We start from the raw sequence: 25,265 nt of genomic DNA, 5'->3' as shown, positions 1-25,265 counted from the left end.
TTTTTAATGTTTATTTATTTTTGAGAGAGAGAGCACTCACAAGCACAAACTGAGGAGGGGCAGAAAAAGAGGGAGACCAAGAATCTGAAATAGGCTCCTTGCTGAGTGTGCAAAGCCTGACATGGACATGAAACCCACAAACCATGAGATTGTGACCTGAACCCAAGTGACCTGAGCCACCCAGGTTCCCCAAGAATGGTTAGGATCCTAAAACTTGGAGATGAGACAGTATTTTCCAGGCTGAATGAAAGCATGAGTGTAGAGATGTGTATTTAGGAGTTAGTAAAGAGTATAGTTTGGCTGGAGAACAGGATTGTTAAAGGCCTGTTATTGAAATTCAGTCTGGAAATGGAGATTGAACAACAATAGCAGTAATAATAGTAGTAGTAGGTCATATTTTTTGCTTGCCTACTGTTTGCCAGATAACTTGCCAAGCATTTAATAAGTAGTATTTCTTTTAATCTTCACAACTCTGCGATATAGGAACTTTTTTTTTTTTTGGCATTTTACAGATAAACTGAGGAAAAGAACTAACAATTGATGGAGAAAGAATTTGAGTTTAGACGGTCCAATTCCAAGGCCTGTGTTAGTCCTTGTATACTATATATAGTATACTATACTACTGCTTAATCGGGGAAGGCTTTGAATCCTTTTCAATTCCTGGCTGGGAAGTTTGGACTTGATTGACTAAGTAATAGGGAGTCATCAAAGTTTTTAGCTATACGGTGACATAATGAAATCTGCACAATAGCAAAGTAAGTTTGGTAGTGAAGTATAGGAACAGCATGGGGAGAAAGGAAAAATACACAGCTAGTTTATGCTCTACCTCCTTACTAGATTCAGTGCTCCTTCAGAGTGGGCCCCATATCTGTCCCTCTCTTCCTTCAACTCCACCATCTATCTTACTGTGTTGTCTCACAGATTTATTTTTTTTAAATAAGTGTTTTCTGCCTCACCTTATTCTAAAAAGGAGTTGAGGTGACTGTCTAGGAGTTCAATAAACATTTGCTGTGTTAATTAAGAAATGACTAGAAGTATAGGTAGGTGTGTACATAAAGGGACTACCATGACTTTGTTGGAAAGAGTATTACAGCCCTAGAATTTGGTGATAAGCTATCTTTTATGTATAAACCCTATAAAGCAAAAGCCTGGAACCACATCTTCTTTAACTTGGAAAGAATTATATTGTGTCAGATAGAATATAAATGCTCAGTTAATATTAACTATATCAGTTGAAAAGCTAAACTTACGGGGCGCCTGAGTGGTTCAGTCAGTTAAGCGTCCGACTTCAGCTCAGGTCATGATCTCATGGTTCTGGGTTCAAGCCATGTATCAGGCTCTGTGCTGACAGCTCAGAGCCTGGAGCCTGCTTTGGATTCTGTGTCTCCCTCTCTCTCTCTGCCCTTCCCCCACTCACACTCTGTCTCTCCCTCTCTCAAAATAATAAACATTAAAAAAAAAAGAAATATAAAGCTAACCTTTCAGAAACAGAGGATGGTGGTTGCCAGGGAATGAGGGTAGGGGAAATGGGGATATGTTGGTCAAAGCATGTAGCCTTGCAGCTGTAAAATGAGTAAATTCTGAGGACCCAGAGTACATCATGGTGACTGTAGTTAACAATAATGTACTATATACTTGAAAGTTGCAGAGAGTAGATTAGATCTTAAATGTTTTTGCCACACACCAAAAAAAAAAAGTAATTATGTGAGGTGATGGGTATGTTAACTAACCTTATTGTGGTAATCATTTTGCAGTATATATGTACCCATTTTGCAGTATATATACCCATCTCATTGTACATTTTATTGTTTAATGTTTATATTTTGAGAGGGAGAGAAAGAGAGGAGAGAGAGAATGAATAGGGGGAGGGGCAGTGAGAGAGACAGAATCTGAAGCAGAGAGACAGAATCTGAAGCAACTTCAGGCTGTAAGCTGTCAGCAACAGAGCCTGACGCAGGGCTCAAACTCACAAGCTATGAGATCATGACCTGAGCTGAAGGTGGTTGCTCCACTGACCGAGCCACCCAGGCGCTCCTCATTGTACATTTTAGTCTGGCACCTTAGACCACTCGGCCATCCTGACACTGCTTCATTGTACATTTTAACCTAACACAGTGCTGTATGTTGATTATATTTAGGTAAAGCTGGGGGAAAAAAATCTTTGTCAGCTAATAATATTAATGATCACCAAATTCAGAGGGCATTCATACTTTAAATATTTAGGTTTGTATTTTCCATTGCCAACTACAACCATCGCCCCATGCCAACACACACAAAGAAGCAACCATTAACTGGCACCTTTACCAATATTGAACCTGTTGACTACTAGTTCCATAGTACCATTGATGTATATTTTCTAAAGACCAGACAGCAGCAGTTTCTCACAGGAGGAAATAGTTGCAATTTTGTGAATTAGATTCCTATTTTGTATTTTACAGAGGGAGATTGTTCTTTAGGTTAAGTCTCTTGCTGTAAATTTAAATATTATATGAAAGTAATGCTGTGTCCCTTCTATAAAATACAGACTTAAAAAGTTCAAACGCTTGGAAGAATCAAAGATGTGGTTAACCATCAAATGCTGGTGCAGGTGAGAAGAGTTTTAGGTAAACCAACATCTGAATAGACTTAATAAGAGACAGATCAGGGGCGCCTGGGTGGCTCAGTCGGTTGAGCGGCCGGCTTCGGCTCAGGTCAGATCTCACGTTCGTGGGTTCGAGCCCCGCGTCAGGCTCTGTGCTGACAGCTAGCTCAGAGCCTGGAGCCTGCTTCAGATTCTGTGTCTCCCTCTCTCTCTCTGCCCCTCCCCCTCTCATGCTCTGTCTCTCTCTGTATCAAAAATAAATAAAAACATTTAAAAAAAATTAAAAAGCAATTGCATCTTTAAAAAAAAAAAAAAATAAGAGACAGATCAATAGACCCAAATAGCAGATTTGTTAAATAAGTATTCTTTCCCATTGTGGATATTAGCTAACAGCAGTATGTGCATATGACATGTGAGAACATATCAATATGAATTATAATCATAGAACTCATATTTATAATCGTATAACTCATATAATCATGTAGAAAGTCGAATCTAGAATTCAACTGAGTTCTTTTAGATTGTGTTCAACTCTTCAGTGTGTATGTGGAGATGACTCATTCAGAAGTGTTGTGATCAGAACAATGACGTGTGGAGGAAAATGCGATTATGATAGTATTTATTGACTGCCTACCAGTGTTGAGAGGTATATCCAGTTGATGAGTGAGTAGTTTCTGCCTTCCAGGAAACTAATTTGTCTGAGAAAGTCATATGAACATAAATAAAAAGTGGGGGAGAGCATAAATGCTTTAAATGAGACTATAAGTGCTGTGGAAATTCAGGAGAGAGCAGCACTACCCCTTGGAGAGAATCAGGGAAGGCTTTGCGGAGAATGTTAATTTTCTAGGGCTTCTGTAACAAACTACCACAGACTGGGTGTTTTAAAACAACAAAATTTTATTCTCTTATAGTTCTTGATTCTAGAATTCTAGAACCAGAATTCAAGGTCTCTGCAGGGCCATGTTCTCTCTGAGTCTTAGGGTAGAATCCTTTCTTGCCTCTTTCTGGCTTCCATCAGTTCTTAGTATTTCTTGATTTGTAGCTGCATCACTCCAGTCTCTGCCTCTGTTGTCACATGGTGTTCTCTCTGTGTCTCTGTCTCTGTGTTCATAATTTCCCTCTTATAAAGACACCAGTCATACTGGATTAAGGGCCTACCATACTCCAATATGACCTCATATAAACTAGTTAAATCTGCAGTGACCCTATTTCCAAATCAGTTTACATTCTGTGATACTGGGGGTTAGAACTTTAATGTATCTTTTTGTGGGATACAGTTCAACCCATAACAGGTGGCATGATACAGAAATGATAGAGGTACCAAATCAAAATTTATTAAATAAATAGAAAGGTAAGATTACAATGAGAGAAGTTAAGGAGAGAAGAACCAAGTGCATGACAGACAGGAAAGCTTAAGGAATATTTAGGAAATGAAATAGTGAGAAGTCTTTTTTGCTGGTGTGTTGAGCTGTGGGGGAGTTGGAGCCAGAGTAGTTGGTTGGAGCCCTAGCTGCCAGATCTGGGAAGGACATTCAGATGTTGTTGAGTGGGTAGTGTGTGGGAACAGGATGGAACTGCAGAATTTTGAAATGGTGGATAACTGATTCAAGCTTTGGGCAGCTAATTCAAGCTTTAGGGAGATTTTGTGATCAAGTGATCGTGGATAAGTGGACACTGAAGAAAAACAGATGGTTGATGATTTAACACACCCAGCCTTCCTCATTTGCGCAGGACAGTCAGGAAATTCCTCTTCTGTAAAAAACAGCACTAACAACAACCCCACAACAACAAACTTTGAGGGTTTTATTAGCCTCTTGCTCAGCCATCTGTGGACACTGAGATACAACAGCTTTTTAGGATCTCTGTTCAGAAGCCTGACCACGGATTTCAGTATTAATAATCATGTCATTATTTTCTTTCAAACTTTTCTTCAAAATCACTTCTTTTCCATCCATTTTTTTTAATCTCTTGATTTTTCTCAACATTCTCTTTGGTTTTTCCATCTTTTTTAAACATCTGACTAATGGAAAGAATTGAGTAAGATTATATACTGTCCAAGACAATGATACACTTTTTTTCTATGTCCTTTTAATGATAGTTATGATGACTTTTGCCCACAATAGGACTTTATGCAAATTATGAATGCTGATTCAAGCTGTGGACAACAGTAGAGCTCAGGTACTTTTCCCTATTTGTCACTTGGTAGTTCTTCCTGCTTGTAAATTTGCATTGTTCATATATTCTCTGAGAGCCTGTGTTCCCATGACGTTTTATTTATTTTTTAATTTTTTAATGTTTTGTTTATTTTTGAGAGAGAGAGACATCGTGAGCAGGGGAGGGTCAGAGAGAGAGGGAGACACAGAATCTGAAGGTAGGCTCTGAGCTGTTAGCACAGAGCCAGACACGGGGCTCGAACCCACAAACTGCGAGATCATGACCTGAGCCTAAGCCAGATACTCAATCGACTGAGCCACCCAGGTGCCCCTAAACACAATTTTTAAAATGTCATGGAAGGGGCGCCCTTCCTTGTCTACTTCCTCACCTTTTGTTTTGTTTTTTCATGGCATTGATTTGTTGAGACCAGAGCAGTTTTGTTTAATGTTCCAAATTCTGGATTAATCTGATTGTTTTCTTTGCAACATTTATTCCTTTATTCCTTATGTTTCCCTAAACTGGAAGGTTTAAAGACTTGATCAGATTTGAGCTGAACATTTTGGCAAAAATACTTAACTATTCCTCACATGGCATCATATTACAAGCTGCACAAATGTCTAGTTGCCCCATTGTTGATGATAACTTTGATCACAGGTGTAAGGTTGTGTCTTCTATATCTCTCAATTATGAAATTGCATTTTTTTCTTCTGTGACTAGCAAATATATTCTTTAGTTTTATCAATGATGAGTATTTTTTAAACTTCTTTGAGATAGTTTTCTTTCTCATTCGACCATTTGTTCCTTGTAGATTTGGTATTATCCTTTTAAGTTTGTACTGTGTGTTTAAAAATTGTATTCAGTGCTAACAAATAATGCATTGTTATAACAGATAAATTTCAAGTTTCAAAATATAGCTGAAATCCAATATGACCAAAAAAAAAAAAAAAAAGATACAGATTGCAAATAAATTATAGGGGGCGTTTGTTTGACAAGATTTTGTGATGAGTCATGTTCATTCCAAACAGACAAATCTAAAAAACATACAGCTCTTGAATCAAAAATTTCTTTCATTTTTTTTTTGAAATGTAGGTAAATCTCAAATGCATAAAAGTTGGATTTATATTTGTTTTATGTATTCACCCAAAAAGCACACAGAATTTATTTTTATTTCTTGTTCTGTGAGTGTTTCATTTGGTTGTCTTTTCCACACCCATTTTTGTCAATTTTAAGTTGATTGTTACTCCTTTTCCTAATTCGAATTATACTCAAATAGGATTTTCCTTTGAAACCACAATTTTTTAAATGCCCAACATGGCATTTTCTCTCTTAAGCTTATCATGATGCCATACATATTATTCTACAAATTCTGTTTATTTTTTTGCTTTTTAGGATATACATTTAATTCCATGTCATTAAACAGATATCAAGTTCATTTTTTTTTAGCTGCATTGTATTTTATTTATGTAGGTCTCTGAAGGGTCATCAGGTTGTTACTGATTTTATTTTCCCTATCACAAACTGTGAACATCCTTGTGCATACATCTTTAAGAAATGGAGCTTTTACTTCTGTAGGATAAATCCCCAAATATGGGCTAACAGGTAAGCTTATTTCAGTATTGTGAACTGCCAGGTTATTTTCCATAAAAGTTGTTGCAGTTCTTATTCCCACTGGCACTGGGTATCAGGTATCTTTTTAGTTTTTGCCAGTCACCAGGGTGAAAAGAGTTTTCTTATTTTTATTTCCATTTCCCTGACCATTAGTACATTGTATACATTGATTGGACATTTGTATTCCCTATTCTGCAGATTCTCTTTACCAATTCTTAATTTATTTTTTTCTTGGATTATTAATTTGTTACTTTTTAATCAGCTTGCAGGTGCTTTTGTGTATTTAGGATATTAACCCCTTTTTTGTCACATAGCACAAATATATTATCCCAGTCTGTCATTTGGCTTTTGACTTTGTGGTTTCTTTTGACATATGGACTATTTTAATTGTTACCTGTTCATGTCTGTCAGACTTTTTTTTTCGTTACTTCTGGGTTCATGTCTCACTCATCACCATCCCAGTAATGAATTTTTATTTTATTTCTATATATTTTTTAAACTGTTTTATCTTTTTAAGTTTATTTATTTATTTTGAGAGAGAGAGCACAAGTGGGGCAGGAACAGAGAGAAAAGGAGAGGGAGAGAATCAGAAGCAGGCTCCACACCACCAGCGCAGAGCCCAGTGTGGGGCTCAAACTCACAAACTGTGAACCGAAATCAAGAGTTGGATGCCTAACCAACTGAGCCACACAGGCACCCTTATTTCTATATTTTTAATAGAAATTTTATTTCTTTAAAAAATTTTTCTTTTACATTTATTTATTTTTAAAAGACAGAGAGACAGAGCACAATTTGGGAAGGGGCAGAGAGAGAACGAGACGCAGAATCTGAAGCAGGCTCTAGGCTCTGAGCTGTCAGCACAGAGCCTGATGTGGGGCTCGAATTTGTAAACTGTGAGATCATAACCTGAGCCGAAGTTGGACATTCAACTGACTGACCCACCCAGGCACTCCTAGAAATTTGATTTCTATATTTTTATTGCTACTAATTTTTGACCTTGATTTTGTTTTTCTCTTTTTTGCAATTTGGACAGAGATTTATTTCTTTATTTTTTAATATAAGTAACCTGTTTATCTTGCCATTGAATTTCCTCTTGTGATTAAAGGTGATAAGCACAGTATAGATTTTCTGGTTTTTAAGTAATCTCTTTTAAACTTCGAAGAAATGTTTTTCTAATATTCCAGGTCATTTTGAATGCTATACCTGTGTTTAAAAATATTAGTAATAGTGTATTCACCTACAGTTCTGTCTATAGGTTTGCTACGTGGTTATATCTGGGTCATCAGTAATGAAGAAATGGTAGCTACAGAATTTAAAAGCTGATCTTAGGATTTCAGTGTTTGATTTCATTATTTAAAACATTTTTAACGTTTATTTATTTTAATGTTTTTTATTTATTTTTGAGAGACAGAGAGAGACAGTGCGAGCAGGGGAGGGTGAGAGAGGGAGACACAGAATCCGAAGAAGGCTTCAGGCTCTTAGCTAGCTGTCAGCACAGAGCCTGACACGGGGCTCGAACCCACGAACTGTGAGATCATGACCTGAGCTGAAGCTGGACGCCTAACCGACTGAGCCACCCAGGCGCCCCAAACGTTTATTTATTTTTGAGAGAGAGAAACACACACAGAGCATGAGCAGGGGAGGGTCAGAGAGAGAGAGAGAGACGCACAACCGACTGCCCAACCGACTGAGCCACCCAGGCACCCCAGGTGTTTTATTTTTAAAGTTGACAATTTGAAGGGTGCCTGGGTGGCTCGGTTTGTTAAGCGTCCTACTTTGGCTCAGAACATGATCTCACCATTATTGGGTTTGAGCCCCACGTTGGGCTCTGTGCTGACAGCTCAGAGTGGAGTCTGCTTCAGATTCTGTTTCTCCCTCCCTTTCTCTCTCTCTCGCTCTCTCCCCCGCTTGCACTCTGACTCTCTCTCTCAAAAATAAACACTAAAAAAATTTTTTTAATATAAGAAATAAAAGTGACAATTTGAAGAGCATGAAACAAACAAAAAAAAAAAGAAAGAAAAAAGCTTGACAGCTCTCAACCCTCTCATTATGAATATAAGACCATGGAGAGGAAGAAACACTGGTAGACTCTTAGAATGATTGCTTAAGAACTTGTGTAACTTAGAGCCCAGATCTCCAGATTTAACTCTGTTGGAAACTTAATAGAGGGAAAATAAGCCATGGCTCTTTAAAGTTGTCTTCTGTTTTATGGCAAGATTATATTCATTATTATTATTACAACATTCTTTTCTAGTGCTTTTTAAATGAATTATTTTCTAAGGAAGTGTCACATATGAAATGAAAGACTTTCCTACTTCTAAGAAGCTTCATATTATTCACACAGGCCTCAATTTTTCCATCAGGATATTGGACCAGATGATTGCCAGAGGCTCTCTAGTTTATACTCTAAGATTCTCATTAAGTTAGTAGTTCCTGTATTACAGATTTTGATCAACTTTTCAATGTCATTTGTGTTTTAGAGCATGGATTTAAAGACTGGTACTCCAGGGGCACCTGGGTGGCTCAGTCGGTTAAGCGTCCGGCTTCCGGCTTCGGCTCAGGTCATGATCTCACAGTTCGTGGGTTCGAGCCCCACGTTGGGCTCTGTGCTGACAGCTAGCTCAGAGCCTGGAGCCTGCTTCGGATTCTGTATCTCCCCCTCTCTCTGACCCTCCCCTGCTCGTAGTATCTCTCTCTGTCTCTCAAAAATAAATTAAAAACATGAAAAAAATTTAAAGACTAGTACTCCAAACCTGTGTTATTTTTTGACTGTAGCTTTATTAGGTATATAAAAGAACACAGTGGTATTCGTAATTAGAACAGGATGTAGAAAGTAATTTTTCTCTAAATTTCACGTTACCCATCTATCATAGCATCTAACAATATGGGGAGAATCTCTTTGAGCCTCTGACATATTTTGTTGGTTTATATTGTGCTTGATTAAATTAACTATATTTGTGTTAGAAATTTCATATTTCACGAATTTATCTTTTGCTTCTTTTATTACACTGTCAGAATTGAAGTTTAAAAATTAATGTTAATATTCCCTAATCTCTTAAATTGTCTATTATTCTTACTAGGAGCAAACCATTTGTTACTATAGTACTGAAATGCCTGTCTCTTTGACAAGCATTTTGTGCATCCTTTCAGGATACAAAGTTTCTATGATTTAAGGTGCCTAGTGCAGTAGGTAGCCTGTCCGTCTGATAAGTTTCTAAGATTTGACTGGAGGCTTGCATAAATTTTTCCGTGGTAGCCCTGGACTTAGGAACAGGAAGCATGTCATAATTTTATAACAGACTCATGAGGTATAGGGAGAATGGGACTGGATCTTTAGTTATGCCATGGTAAATGTTTTTTGACAGTTCACATTTAACTCTTTATTCAGACACTTTTTAAATGCCTCATAAATAATGCTGAAACATTTATTTAAGACTGTGGTTAACAAGCCAACTTAATTTTAAGTACAAAATAAGCATATTATCCAGATTTAGGCATTCATAAAAATGTTCTTTAAATTTCTCATTATACAGAATTTTTGTTTCTTCTATAGTATCTTCAGGAGCAGGAAAATATCCACCCTACCTGGTAAATAGTAAGCAGTTGCTAAAGGGTCTTTGAACAAATGCATCCATTGAAAGTGTTTAAGTTATAGATTAGAAATTATGAGGGACTTCTCTACACATATTTCCTACTTAAAAAATAACTCACGGGGGAACCTGCCTGGCTCAGTTCGTAGAGCATGCAGCTAGTGATACTGAAGTGAGGTTGAGCCCCATGTTAGGTGAAGAGATCATTTAGAAATAAAATCTTTAAAAAGAAATGTAATTACTCATGGTCTGTATGTTTGAAATGATTTCAAAATATAAGGTTTAAAAAACTCATGCAAAAGAGTCTGTTGGTAAAGTATTAAGGGTATTATTACTAGCCGTCTTTGAGAAGGAATAGTCTTGCACCTAGACAACAAATTTGGAAGATTTATATTTGGCACAAGCTGAAAATATGCTTGTGTTTATGAGGAAGAATCCAGAAGTGATCTAGGATTCTTATTTTACAGAATTGTTTATTTATTTAACTGAAATATAGTTGACACACAATGTGACATTAGTTTCAGGTGTACAAGCATAGTGATTTGACAACTCTGTATGTTAATGCTGTGTTTACCACAAGTGTAGCAGCCATCTGTCACCATGAAACTATTACAATACCATTGACTGTATTCTTTACAGTGTACCTTTTATTCCCATGACTTATTCATTCCATAATTGGAAACCTGTACCTCCCACTCCCCTTCACCCCTTTTGCCCATCCCTCCCACCCCCATTGCAAAGCTATTTGAAACATTTGAATAGAGATATTTATTGGTTAAAGTAAAAGCATATGGAATAATAAATTTCTTGGTAAATAGTTCTTGAGTTTTCTTAAACCTAGAAGGAGCTCAAGATACTATTTAGCTTTAGCTTAGTGATCCACCTTCTCATTTTATAATTTAGAAATCTTAAGTCCGGAGAGATTATATATATCCTGCCCACAATCCTACAAGGGAAGGTTACTACTAGAATTCGAGGCACACTTACCTGCTATGCTTAGCCTAGCTCTCTTTCCATTCTGTCTCCCTGTGTTTCATTATCATAAAATAATGCTCTTCTGTTCTCAAGCTATTCCTAGTTAATTTTACTAGTGATCATTTGACATTTGTATGGAAAATATTATTAAAAATGGATTCTGCAGTTAGGAAATCATTGCAAGGGTATTAGGCTTTACTTAATTTCCTTATGTGGATAGTGCAGCACCTGTGATAGTGCCCAGTTGTGAACCAGGATATTTATATTTTCCATTTATTTCCTTGTTTGGTTTTTGCGTTGTCACTTTCTTAATGTTTATTTGTTTTAGAGAGAGAGAGTTGGGGGGGGGGGGACAAAGAAAAAGGGGGACAGAGGATCCAAAGTGGACAGAGGATCCAATAGCAGCAAACCTGACTGTGGGGCCAGACTCAAACTCTGAGATCATGACCGGAACTGAAGTCGGATGCTTGGATGCCTGACCAACTGAACCACCCAGTCACCCCTGCGTTGTTATTTATAATAAAGTTTTTTCATAGTATGAGTATGAGAATAAATGTTAAATTAAAAAGTATATTATCATCAGAACATTTACAGTTTTACAATAAAGAGTAGGAAAGTGACAAGGAAGATTTAAGTTTGTAGCTAACTGTATGTAAGAGCTTGGGTAAGTCATGTAACCTCTGTGGGACTGTTTCTGCTACTTTCTTCATTAGAATCCATCAAGGGTTCTGCCCAGGACAGATGTATCTGTTCTTAATATTTGTTAACTAAAGTATAGTACACACAATGCAAAGTGCACAAATCAGAAGGATAATGAATTGTAAAATGAACACACCTGTATAACCACTATTGATCTATTTTGAAAAAGCTTTCTTAATTATTATTAAAGCTTTCCTTTAAAAGAAAAACATTGGATTTGAGACTATAGGTAATCTCATGTCTTTTAACAATACTTTCTAGAGTGAACTTAGCAGAAACAGTGGTAGAAAGGAGGAATTTGGCCAGTCACAAAAAATTTACTTTGAATAGGTTTATTGGGCTTATACAATTTAGTCTTTTCTTCTGATGTATCCCTTCTTCCTCTCTGCCCTTTTCTGTCTAGGTCCTGGATGGAATGGAGAGGGGTCCTACTGAACATCTATTATCTTTTCTGAGAGTGGTCAGAGAGTTCTTAAACAGGTCTGTTGATTATATATAGAATACAAATGCAATCTTGATTTATTAAAAAAAAAAAAAGCATGGCACTTGGTTTCAACATAAGGATTGAATTAGAAATAGAGTTTACATTTTTAAAAAGAAGGCATTTGATCTCCATGTCCATGAGGAATTTTAGTTTGGTAAGCTGCATTTGACATGTGAATTGGACCCAAAGAAACAGAATTAAATGAGACCTGTTTCTTAGAAAAACATTTTTTTAATAGAAAAGCAAGTGACTCTTGTCTTTTTCACTTATGTTGAAAATATGTAATAAGGCAGAATTCTTTATTGATGTCATGGAAGGTGCTAAAAAAAGGTAAAAAGATGAATGTGTCAGTTGTCTGTAATTCTGGATGGGAATGGAGACATGAATAAATCCAAGAAGGAAAATATTTATTTGATTCTCTTTCTCAGGTTTTCAGAATTCATAACATTGAAAAGAAAAAAAGGTACCTTACAAATTTCTAATTCAGAGGAAGGCAAGTGTATAGAGTTTTGGTTTGTTCATCTTTCCCTATTCATCTGCATCTCTCTAACCATGAATGAACTTTATCATTATTTAGACAGATAAAAACCCTAGCTTAGTGATTTCCTGAACTTGTCTTCACATTGAAATCACCTATGGAATGCGGCAAACTATTGATGCCTAGATCTCCCTTCCTTCCCTGCTCCCCATTCCATTGTGATTTAATTAGCTTGGGCTTCTGGCCTGGTTTTTTTAATTTTTAAAAGATCCCCAGGTGATCCTAAAGTGTGACAAGTTTGGGAACCATGGCTCTAGCTAGTTAAAGCAGATCTGGCCACTGTTGTAACTTGTGACCTTTTTTCTTTTTGCATAAATGTTTGGATAAATGTATAAATCAGAGGATAAATATTTTGACTTAGGAATCTAGTTCTTTAAACCTAGGTTCTTGCTAGAATATAAGCCCCATAAAAGCAGGTAGTATGTCTGTATTTTCTTCATCATTGTATCTTTAGCATTTAGAACAATGTCTGGCATATATTGCATGCCTAAATATTTGTTGAATGAGTGAATAAACCTGTCAGTCTCTAGTGAGCTGAGAGTATGCTTTTACCTAATACACCAGTGGTCTGAGATAGAGAGGGGGGTGGTTGTGAAGAGCCTGGAATCAGACTGCCTAGATTCAAATAATGGCTCTGTCACTTATTAGCTATATGACGTTAAGCAAGTTACTTCTTTGTGCCTGTTTCCTCATTTGTAAAATGGGGGTAATCCAATCTATTTCATGAGATTGTTGGGGGACTAATTCAATTGATAATGCAAAGTGCTTAGAACAAAGTCTGGTATGTAATAGTGTTTTGTAAATTTTAGCTGCTGTAAAATTCAAAAAACACTGGATTTTCTGCAGTTTGGTAATTTATCTGTAGAATACTGTTTGAGAGCTAGGGTAGAATAATGGAATCAGCTACATTAGATGTAGTTAAAGAAGGCTTGACAAAGAAGCTGATTTTCTTTTTTGTCAACTTAATGAGGAAAATTTGCATACAATCACCTGCATCCATTTTACTTATCTATTTTTTACCAACATCTATTTTAAGGTTTTAAAAATGTTTATCGTGCCCCCCCCCCCCACACACACACAAGTACGAGCAGGGGAGGGGCAGAGAGAGGGAGAAGGAGACTCAGAATTTGAAGCAGGCTCCAGGCTCTAAGCTGTCAGCACAGAAACCACCGTGGGGCTCAAACTCACAAACTGGGAGATCAAGACCTGAGCTGAAGTTGGACGCTTAACCGACTGAGCCACCCAAGTGTCCCTACCTACATCCATTTTAAAGTGAAACATGTTTTGATGAGTTTGGATAGATGTATTTATTAATACTATTTATTGTGAAACAACCACTACAATCAAGGTACAGAAAATTTCCATTTTCCTAAAATGTTTCCTTATACTCTTTTACAGTCTGTCCCCCCCAGAATCCCCGCCAATATATTGCTTGCATTTTCTAGAATTTTATAGACATGCATTCATACAATGTTCTCTTTTTTGTCTAATTTCTTTCCCTCAGCATAGTTTTTTGCTTTTTTTTTTTTTTAATTTATTAGAGAGAGAGAGCACATGAGTGAGCAAGCCGGGGAGGGGCAGAGACAGAGGGAGATAGAAATCACAAGCAGGCCAGCACTTTAAGTGCAGAACTTTAATTTAATTTTTTATAGAGATAAGAGTATGACCATGGAGAAGGACAGAAGGAGAGAGAGAGAGAAAGAGAGAAAATGTTAAGCAGGCTCCACATTCAGCAAGGAGCCCAACACGGGGCTAAATCCCACGACCCTGGAATCATGACCTGAGCCAAAATCAAGAGTTGGAGGCTCAACTCACTGAGCACCCAGGCAGCTTGCTATAAGCATTTTTGCAAAAGTTTTTGTGTAGACATATTTTCATTTATTTTTGGGTAAATCCCTTGCAATGGGATTGCAGGCTTGTCTGGCATATCTTACTTTTTAAGAAACTGCCAAAAAGTTTTAAAGGCGGTGAATGTTCAGCAGGATTTCCAGGGAGAGTCCATTAGTTATCTATTGCTGCATAATAAATTACCACAAATTTAGCAGCTTAAAACAACACACATTTATTGTGGCAGTTTCCATGGGTCAAGAATCTAGGTACAGCTTAGGTGAGTCCTCTGTGTCAGGGTCTCTCTGAGGCAGCAGTCAAGGTGTCAGCCAGGGCTAGAGTCTCATCTCAGTGCTTGACTGAAGAAGGAACTGCTTAAGTTCACTTGGTTGTTGATGGAATTCACTCCTTCAAGGGATATTAAATTAAGGACCTTGATTTCTTTTTTATTCTTTTTTTTCCCTTGTGTTCTCAGACATTTATTTATTTGTTTATTTATTTTCAGGAATAGAATTTAGTGATTCATCACTTACATATAACACTCAGTGCTCATCCCAACAAGTGTCCTTAATACTCCTCACCCTTTTAGCCTATCCTCCCACTTAACACCTCACCAGCAAACCTTAGTTTGTTCTCTGTATTTAAGTCTCTTGTGGCTTGTCTCTGTTTTTATATTATTTTTGCTCCCCTTCCCTTATTTTCATCTGTTTTATATCTTAAATTCCACATATGAATGAAGTAATATGATACTGATCTTTCTCTGACTTTTTCACTTAGCGTAATACACTCTAGTTCCATTCAGATTGTTGCAAATAGCAAGATTCCATTCTTTTTAATCACCAAGTAATATTCCACTATGTATATATACCACATCTTCTTTATCCATTCATCAGTCAATGGACATTTGAGCTCTTTCCATACTTTAGCCATTGTCATTAGTGCTGCTATAAACATTAGGGTGCATATGCCTCTTCAAATCAGCACTCCTGTATCCTTTGGATAAATACCTAGTAGTGCAATTGCTGGGTCATAGAGTAGTTCTATTTTTAATTTTTTGAGGAAGCTCCATACTGTTTTTTTTTTAATGTTTATTTATTATTGATGCCGAGAGAAACAGAGCATGAGCCGGGGAAGGGCAGAGAGAGAGGGAGACACAGAATCTGAAACCGGCTCCAGGCTCTGAGCTGTCAGCACAGAGCCTGACATGGGCTCAAACCCACAAACCATGAGATCATGCCCTGTGCCGAAGTCGGGCGCTTAACCGACTGAGCCACCCAGGCGCCCTGCTCCATACTGTTTTCTAAAGTGGCTATACCAGTTTGCATTCCCACCAGCTGTACAGGAGGGTGCCTCTTTCTCCACATCCTTGCCAACATCTATTGTTGCCTGAGTTGTTAATTTTAGCCATTCTGACAGATGTGGGGTGGTATCTCATTGTGGTTTTGATTTGTATTTCCCTGATGATGAGTGATGTTAAACATTTTTTCATGTGTCTGTTACCTCTCTGGATGTCTTAGAAAAGTGTCTATTCATGTCTTTTGCCCATTTCTTCACTTTATTTGTTTATTGTTTATTAATTGTTTATTATTATTGTTTATTGATTTTTTGGGAGGGTGTTGAAATTTGGTAAGTTCTTTCCAGATTTTGGATATAAACCCTTTATCAGATATGTCATTTGCAAATATCTTTTCCCATTCCGTTGGTTGCCATTTAGTTTTGCTGGTTGTTTCTTCTGTTGTGCAGAAGCTTTTTATCTTGATGAGGTTCCAATAGTTCATTTTTGCTTTTGTTTCCCTTGCCTCTGGAGACATATTAAGTAAAGTTGCTGTGGCCAAGGTCAAAGAGGTTGTTTGTTGCCTATTTTCTCCTCTAAGATTTTAATGGCTTTCCTGACTTATGTTTAGGTCTTTCATCCATTTTGAGTTTATTTTTATATATAAGAAAGTGGTCCAGGTTCATTTTTCTGCATGTCACTGTCCTGTTTTCTCAACACCATTTGCTGAAGAGACTGTCTTTTTCCCATTGGATATTCTTTCCTGCTCCATCAAAGATTAGTTGGCCATATGTTTGTGGGTCCACTTCTGGATTCTCTATTCTATTCCATTGATCTATGTTTCTGTTTCTGTGCCAGTACCATACTATCTTCATGATTACAGCTTTGTAACAGCTTGAAGTACGGAACTGTGATGACTCCAGCTTTGGTTTTCTTTTGTAGGATTGCTTTGGCTATTCGGGGTCTTTTCTGGTTCCATACAAATTTTAGGATTGTTTGTTCTAGTTCTGTGAAGAATGCTGGTGTTATTTTGATAGTATTGTATTGAATATGTAGATTGCTTTGGGTAGTATTGACATTTCAACAGTATTTGTTCTTCCAAACCATGAGCATGGAATGTTTTTACATTTTTTAGTGTCTTCTTCAATTTCTTTCATAAACTTTCTGTAGTTTTCAGTGTATAGATTTTTCCTCTCTGTGGTTAGGTTTATTCCTAGGTATTTTATCGTTTTAAGTGCAATTATAAATGAGATCAATTCCTTGATATCTCTTTCTGCTGCTTCATTATTGGTGTATAGAAATGCAACTGATTTCTGTGTATTGATTAATCCTGCAACTTTGCTGAATTCATGTATCAGTCCTAGCAATTTTTTGGTAGAGTCTTTTGGGTTTTCCACATAGTAGATTAGCACGTCATCTGCAAAGAGTGAAAGTTTGATTTCTCCTTGTTGATTTGGGTCCTTTTTATTTCTTTGTGTTATCTGATTGCTGAAGCTAGGACTTCCAACACTATGTTAATTAACAGTGGTGATAGTGGACATCCTTGTTGTGTTGCTGATCCTCGGGGAAAAGCTCTCAGTTTTTCCTCAATGAGGATGATATTATCGGTGAGTTTTTCTTATGTGGCCTTTTTGATCTTGAGGTATGATCCTTTAATAAGGGCCTTGGTTTCTCACTGGCTGTTAGCTGGAGGCTGCTCCCAGTTCCTTGCCCTGTGGCTTCTCCAATCTAGCACACTGAGAGGGCAATAAATAGAGTCTTCTAGGGAAATAGATATCACCATCATTTTTAAGCTGATCATGAAAGTGACATCCCATCACCAACATCTGTTGGTTAAAAGAAGTCACTAGGCTAGCCCACTCATGGGGAGGAGATTACATGAGGATGTGAATACCGGATGCTGGAATAATTGGTGGCTATCTTAGAAATACATCTCTCACAGAAGGCATGGCTTAGTGGCAGGCTGGCTCTAGATAGGACCGGAGGAGAAAGTAGCTTGTGAAAATTTCCTTATCTTTCCTATATCAAACTGTATCTCTTTTTTTCCTTCTGTCTTTCACATCACTCTCTCTCCCCTTCAAGAATAGAGACAGAAAGGTCACTTTCCCAGTGAGTTTTTTACCTGAATTGTTTTTGTTTTTGTTTTTTGAGAGAGAAAGCAAGAGCTTGAGCAGGGAAAGGCAGTGGGAGAGGGAGAGAGAATCCTAAGCAGACTCCATACCCAATGCAGAGCCAGACATGGGGCTCGATCTCATGACACAGGGCTCAATCCCATGACTCTGGGATCATAACCTGAGCCGAAATCAAGAGTTGGATGCTCAACCAACTAAACCACTCAGGTGCCCCTTAGGTATTTTTTATTATTGTTAAGAGATTCAATTATGGCTTCTTCCTGAATCATTTAGTGTTTATATATTATTTTAACATTTTATTATGGAAAGTGAGACAGATACAAAAGTAGAATACTATCCTGAACCCCATGTACTGTTTGCCCACCTTAAAAATTTATTTGTTTTTACCAATCTTATGTGTATACTTTGCATACAATAAAATAATACAATCATTTTAAGTGTACTGTTTGTATTGTCAGATGTATATATTCTGAGAATCAAGATATAGAACATTTTCACTCCAAAGTTACCTTGTACCCCTGTTTAATCAATCCCCACCCCAGTTTTAGGCAGTACCTATCTGATTTCTGTTGCTGTGGGTTCATTTTGCCTGTTCTAAAATGTCATAGAAAAGTTTTGATTCTTTTGATCACCGTGAAGTTTTTGAGATTCATCCCTGTTGTGTATTTCAGTAGTTCAGAGTTTTCAAGCCTTGGCGCTATGGACATTTTGGGCTGGATAATTTGTTATGCAGACTGTCCTGTGCATTGCAGGAGATTTAGCAGCATCCCTGACCTCTATCCACTAGATGCCAGTAGCACTCCCCTCCCTTCCTTTGATTGTAACAATCAAAAATGTCTCCAGACATTACCACCTATACACTCGGGGACAAAGTCACCTCTCTTGACTGGTAGATAACTCTTACAGTAGTTGATCCTTTTTATTATTGGGCAGTATTCTACTGTATGGCTATACTACAGTTTATCCATTTACTAATTGGTGGATAGTTGGGCCATGTCCAGTTTATTTTCAGTTTCAGGCTAATATAGATAGAGTTGCTATGAACCTTCATAGGAAGTCTTTGTATAGACATGTTTTTGTTTACTTGGGATAAATAGGAGTTAGATTGCTGGATCTTATGATAAGTAAATGCTTAACTTTAAAAGAAACTGCCAATTTGTTTGTACATTTTTATAGTCTCACCAGTATGAGCATTCCAGTTGCTCTGCATCCTTGCCAACATTCGATATGCTCATCCTTTTCATTTTAGCCATTATTGTAGGTGTGTTATTTCTTTGTTGCTTTAATTTTCATTTTCCTGATGACTGATAATGTTGAGCATCTTTATGTGTCCTTGTTGTAAAGTGTCTCTTCAAATCTTTTGCCCATCTTTCATTGCATTATGTCTTATTATTGGGTTTCCTTTGTCTTTTCCCTTATGTGTGCATAAACATATTTAAGAAATTAAACATTAGGAAACACAATTAAAACAATTGAAATAATGAATACACCTTTATATACTTTCATACTTATTTTTCCTTAATGCTTATTTTTGAGAGAGACAGAGAGACAGAGTGTGAATTGGGGAGGCGCAAAGAGAGAGGGTCAGATAGAGAACCTGAAACAGGCTCCAGGCTCTGAGCTATCAACACAGAGCCCAACACAGGACTTGAACCCATGAAACATGAAATCATGACCTGAGCTGAAGTTGGATGCCACCCAAGGCACCCCACCATGCATCTTTTCTGACCACAATGCTATGAAACACAAGTGCACAAAGTTATATAACATGCTACTAAACAATCATGGTCAATCAAGATATCAAAGAGGAAATAAAAAAATATATGGAGAGAGATGAAAATGAAAATACAAGGGTTCAAAATGTTTGGGATGCAGCAAAAGCTATTTTAAGAAGGAAACTTATAGCAATACAAGCCTGCTGTAAGAAGCAAGAAAAATCTCAAATAAGCAACCTAACCTTATCTGCAAAAGAACAAGAAAAAGAAGAAACAAAACCCCAAACCAGTAGAAGGAAATAAATAATAAAGATTAGAGCAGAAATAAATGAAACAGACGAAAAAAACCCAATAAAACAGATTAATGAAACCAGGAGCTGGCTCTTTGAAAAGATATCAAAATTGAAAAAACCTTTAGCCAGACTCACCAAAAATAAAAGGAGAGAGAGAAGACTTAAATAAGCAAAATCAAAGATGAAAGATGAGAAATAACAACTGACACCACAGAAATACAAAGGATTATAAGAGAATATTATGAAAAATTTTGTGCCAACAAACTGGACAACATAGAAGAAGTGGATAAATTCCTAGAAACATAGAATTTCCCAAAACTGAATCAGAAAGAAAAAGAAACTTTGAACAGACTGATTACCAGCAATGAAATTGAATCAGGAATCAATAAACGTCCAACAAACAAAAGTCTAGAATCTGATGTCTTCAGGTGAATTCTAGTAACACTTAAAGAAAAGTCAATACATATCCTTCTCAAACTATTCCAAAACATATAAGAGGAAGGAAAACTTCCAAATTCATTCTATGAAGCTATCATTACCCTGACCCCAAAGCCAGATAAAGACAGTACAAAAAAAGAATTACAGGCCAATATCTCTGATGAACATGGATGCAAAAGTCCTCTACAAAATATTAGCAAGGGTTCTTGCCTGGCTCAGTTAGAAGAGCATATGACTCTTGATCTCAGGGTTGTGAGTTCAAGCCTCATGTTAAATGTGGAGATTACTTAAAAATATATTAGCAAACCAAATCCAACAATATATTTAAAAACTCATTCACCATGAGTAAGTCAGATTTATTCCTGGGATGCAAGAGTTGTTCAGTATTTGTAAATCAGTTACTGTGATACATCACATCAGCAAGAGAAGGGATAACCATATGATCATTTCAGTAGATACAGAAGAAGCATTTGACAAAGTGCAGCATCCACTTTTGATAAAAACTTTCAACAAAGTAAGATTAAGGGGAATATGCCTCAGCATTATAAAGGACATGCATGAAAAGCCCATAGCTAAAATCACACTCAATATTAAAAAACTGAGAGCTTTTACCACTAAGATCAGGAACAAGGTAAGGATGTCTCACTACTTCTATTCAACATAATACTGGAAGTCCTAGCCACAGCAATCAGACAAGAAAAAGATATAAAAGACATCCATATTGGTAACGAAGAAGTAGAACTTTCACTCTTCACAAATGGCATGACACTATATGTAGAAAACCCAAGACTCCACCAAAAAAGTCCTAGAATTGATAAATGAATTCAGTAAGGTTGTAGGATACAAAGTTAATATCTAGAAATTCATTGCATTTTTATACACTAATAATGAAGTTGCAGAAAGAGAAAGTAAGAAAATAATCCCATTACAATTGCATCAAGAAGAATAAAATTAACCAAGGAGGCGAGAGACCAGTATTCTGAAAACTAAATAACATTGATGAAAGAAATTGAAGATGACACAAACAAATGGAAAGATACTATATGATCATGGATTGGGAGAACAAATATTGTTAAAATGTCCATACTACCTAAAGCAATCTACAAATTTAAGACATCCCTGTCAAAACCCAGTGGCATTTTTCACAGAACTAGAACAAATCCTAAAATTTGTGTGGAACCAAGAGACCCTGGATAGCCAAAGAGTCTTGAAAAAGAAGAACAAAACGAGGTATCACAATCCTTAATTTCAAGGTATACTATAATGCTGTAGTAATTAAACCAGTGTGGTACTGGCACAAAAATAGACACATAAAACATTAGAACAGAATAAAGAGCCCAGAAATAAACTCACAATTATATGGTTAATTAAAGTAAAGGAGGCAAGAATATGCAATGGGAAAAAGTCTCTTCAACAAATGGTGGTGGGAAGACTGGACAGCTATATGCAAAAGAATGAAGCTGTCCCACTTTCTTTCACCATACACAAAAATAACCTTAAAATGGATTAAAGACCTAAACATGAGACTGAAACCATAAAAATCCTAGAAGAGAGCACAGGGGATAATTTCTCTGATATCAGCTGTAGCAACAGCTTTCTAGATATATCTTCTAAGGCAGGGGAGACAAAAGCAAAAATAAACTATTAGGACTACATCAAAATAAAAAACTTCTGCACAGCAAAGGAAGTAATCAACAAAATAAAAAGACAGCATACTAAATGAGAGACGATATTTGCAAACAACATATCTGATAAGAGGTTAGTATCCAAAATATATAAAGAACTTATACAACTCAATACACACACACAAAAAAACAAATAATCCAGTGTAAAAATGGGCAGAAGTCATTAACAGATATTTCTCCAAAGAAGACAGCCAGATCTCCAACAGACACATGAAAAAATGCTCAAAATCACTCATCATCAGGAAAATGCAAATCAAAACCATAATGAGAAATGACCTCACACCTGTCAGAATGGTTAAAATAAAAAACAAGAAACAAGTATTGACAAGGATGTAGACAAAAAGGAACCCTTGTGCACTGTTGGTAGGAATGCAATCTGGTGTAGCCATTGTGAAAAACAATAGCAGTCCTCAAAAGATTAAAAATAGAATTCTCATATGATCCAGTAATTCCACTACTGGGTATTTACCCAAAGAATGCTAATTTTAAAAGCTATGTGCACCCCTGTGTTTATCATAGCATTATTTACAATAGCCAAATTATGGAAGCAGCCCAGTTGATGAATGGATAAAGATATTACTCAGCCATAAATTAATGAAATCTTGTCATTTGCAACAATGTAGATGAATCTAGAGGGTATACTGCTAAGCAAATAAGAGAAAACCAAATACCATATGATTTCACTCATGTGGAATTTAAGAAACAAAACAAGTGAACAAAGAAAAAAAGAGACAAATGAGAGGCGCCTGGGTAGCTCATTTGGCTGAGTGTCTGACTTCACCTCAAGTCATGATCTTGTGGTCCATGGGTTCGAGCCCCGCACCAGGCTCTGTGCTGGCACCTCGGAGCCTGGAGCCTGTTTTGGATTCTGTGTCTCCCTCTCTCTCTCTGCCCCTTCCCCACTCATGCTCTGTCTCTCTCTGTCTCAAAAATAAATAAACCAAAATAAAAAAGAAAGAAAAAAGAAAAAGACAAATGAAAAACCAGACTCTTAACTATAGAGAACAAACTGGTGGTTACCAGAGGGGAGGTGGTGGTGGGGGAAATGGGGGAAATAGGTGAAGGGGATTAAGAGTACACTTATTTTGGAGAGGCTGAGAGTGCTCGCTCGCAGACGCGGCGGTATTAAAAGGTTGCAGGAGCTGCGGGCTGGTAGTTATCTTCCTGGGTCTCGGGCTTTCGCTTCTGCATTTGCCGGCTCGCTCTTACCCTGTGACGCCCAAGCAGGCTACAACTTCCTTCTTAGCTTCGCCTGTAGCCGCGTCGTTGCGACTCTGCCACCATGTTCGAGGCGCGCTTGGTCCAGGGCTCCATCCTGAAGAAGGTGCTAGAGGAGCTTAAGGATCTCATCAAAGAGGCCTGCTGGGAAATAAGCTCCAGCGGCGAAAACTTGCAGAGCATGGACTCCTCCTATGTCTCACTGGTGCAGCTCACCCTCCGTTCCGAGGGCTTCGACACCTACCCCTGCGACCACAACTTGGCCATGGGTGTGAACCTAACCAGCATGTCTAAAATACTAAAGTGTGCTGGCAATGAAGACATCATTACACTAAGGGCTGAAGATAATGCGGACACCCTGGCACTTGTATTCGAAGCTCCAAACCAAGAAAAGGTTTCAGACTATGAAATGAAGTTAATGGATTTAGATGTTGAACAACTTGGAATTCCAGAACAAGAGTATAGCTGTGTAGTAAAGATGCCTTCTGGTGAATTTGCACGTATATGCCGAGATCTCAGTCATATTGGAGATGCTATTGTTATTTCCTGTGCAAAAGATGGAGTGAAGTTTTCTGCAAGCGGAGAACTCGGAAATGGAAATATTAAGTTGTCACAAACAAGTAATGTCGATAAAGAGGAGGAAGCTGTTACCATAGAGATGAATGAGCCAGTTCAGCTAACTTTTGCACTGAGATACCTAAACTTCTTTACAAAAGCCACTCCACTGTCTCCTATGGTAACACTCAGTATGTCTGCAGATGTACCCCTTGTTGTAGAGTATAAAATTGCAGATATGGGACACTTAAAGTACTATTTGGCTCCCAAGATCGAGGATGAAGAAGCATCTTAGGCATTCTTAAAATCCAAGAAAATAAAATTAAGCTCTTTGAGAACTGCTTCTGAGATGCCAGCATGTACTTAAGTCTCTTCTGTCACCAAATTTGTACCTCTCAATACATATGTAGATATTTTTTCCTCCATTCTTTACAATTTGTTTAAAGAATAAAGTCCAAAGTCAAATCTGGTCTTGTTAACATAGGAATCTCTCTGCCTTAACCTAGAAGTACACATTTTCATAACAAAAGGGTTTTGACTATAAATGCAGTTTTAATTTGTTCAATTTAAATAAAAGTTATTTGAATTTCAAACATCACAACAGTGCCTTCATTTAGACTATGACTTGCAAATATCCTAGGAAATTCAGTTCAAGCTACTGTTTTATATAAATGTGTTTATTTTTTCAGTCTAGAGGAGCCTGATAAATAATACATTAGATATAGCAATAAAAGTCTTCCAAATACAGTAGGTGACAAGATATTTGGGGAGGGTATTCATTTGCCAAAATTATTTTGGTATTCTATCTTTGACATAAGAAATGAACCGAAGTGTAGACCAAATCCTATATGTTTAGTTATCTTGCCAATTTTGTTAGCAAAACTAACACTTTAGGAAGCTTTATGAACCCAAAGCTATGTGGGCTTTAGAAGACTAGCAGTGCGATGGGGCAGTGTTTCTTTAGCCTAGGGAGCCTTTTGAAATCTTGAAAGAGTAGATTTGTTAGGGCAAGTGTATTTGTGCAAAAATAATTTTTCTAGTATAAGTAGCCTTTTTGGGGACTTAATCCCAGCAGTTGTGAAACAGACTGTTTAAATGTTCCTACTAACCCGTGCCACAAGGCCACAAACTGGCATGTTCAATTGCTTCATTAAAGTCCTTTTTCCCCGGTTTATTTTGGGCTTGGTGGTTTAAATGCCTAGTTTCTTTGGGTAACTACCTGGAAGAACTCACTATCCAGTAGGTTACTGTTCATTACCTTCTTTGTGCCTGGGAGGTGGGGAAGGAGATAGAAAAGGGGCCTGATGGAAGTTTTGGGGAGTGATGTAACTTATCTACAATGTGGTGATGGTTCCAAGACTATGCACTTGTCAAACTCCTCCAATTGTACTTTATTGTATGTAAATTATACTTTAATAAATCTGACATTTAAAAAGAAAAAAAAAGTACACTTATTTTGATTAGCACTGAGTAATGTATACAATTATAGAATCACTATAT

The 25,265-nt window shown here is 37.1% G+C and overlaps 1 protein-coding gene and 1 pseudogene across 5 annotated transcripts in view; both read left to right on the top strand.

Moving 5' to 3' along the window:
* Positions 1-12,013: 12,013 nt before the first annotated feature.
* Positions 12,014-25,265, top strand: part of NCOA6 (nuclear receptor coactivator 6) — an 89,531-nt gene continuing 76,279 nt past the window's right edge. For all 5 annotated transcript variants that reach the window (XM_029915825.1, XM_029915824.1, XM_029915826.1 and 2 more), the window contains exon 1: positions 12,014-12,087. The gene's annotated coding sequence lies outside the window, so the exon portion shown is untranslated. The remainder of the gene's footprint in view (positions 12,088-25,265) is intronic.
* Positions 23,275-24,316, top strand: LOC115272973 (annotated as a pseudogene).

The sequence above is a fragment of the Suricata suricatta genome, chromosome 12 (assembly GCF_006229205.1).
Source record: "Suricata suricatta isolate VVHF042 chromosome 12, meerkat_22Aug2017_6uvM2_HiC, whole genome shotgun sequence".
Taxonomy (NCBI): domain Eukaryota; kingdom Metazoa; phylum Chordata; class Mammalia; order Carnivora; family Herpestidae; genus Suricata; species Suricata suricatta.
Note: the sequence above shows the minus strand (reverse complement) of the source record. Positions and strands in the feature narration are given on the sequence as shown.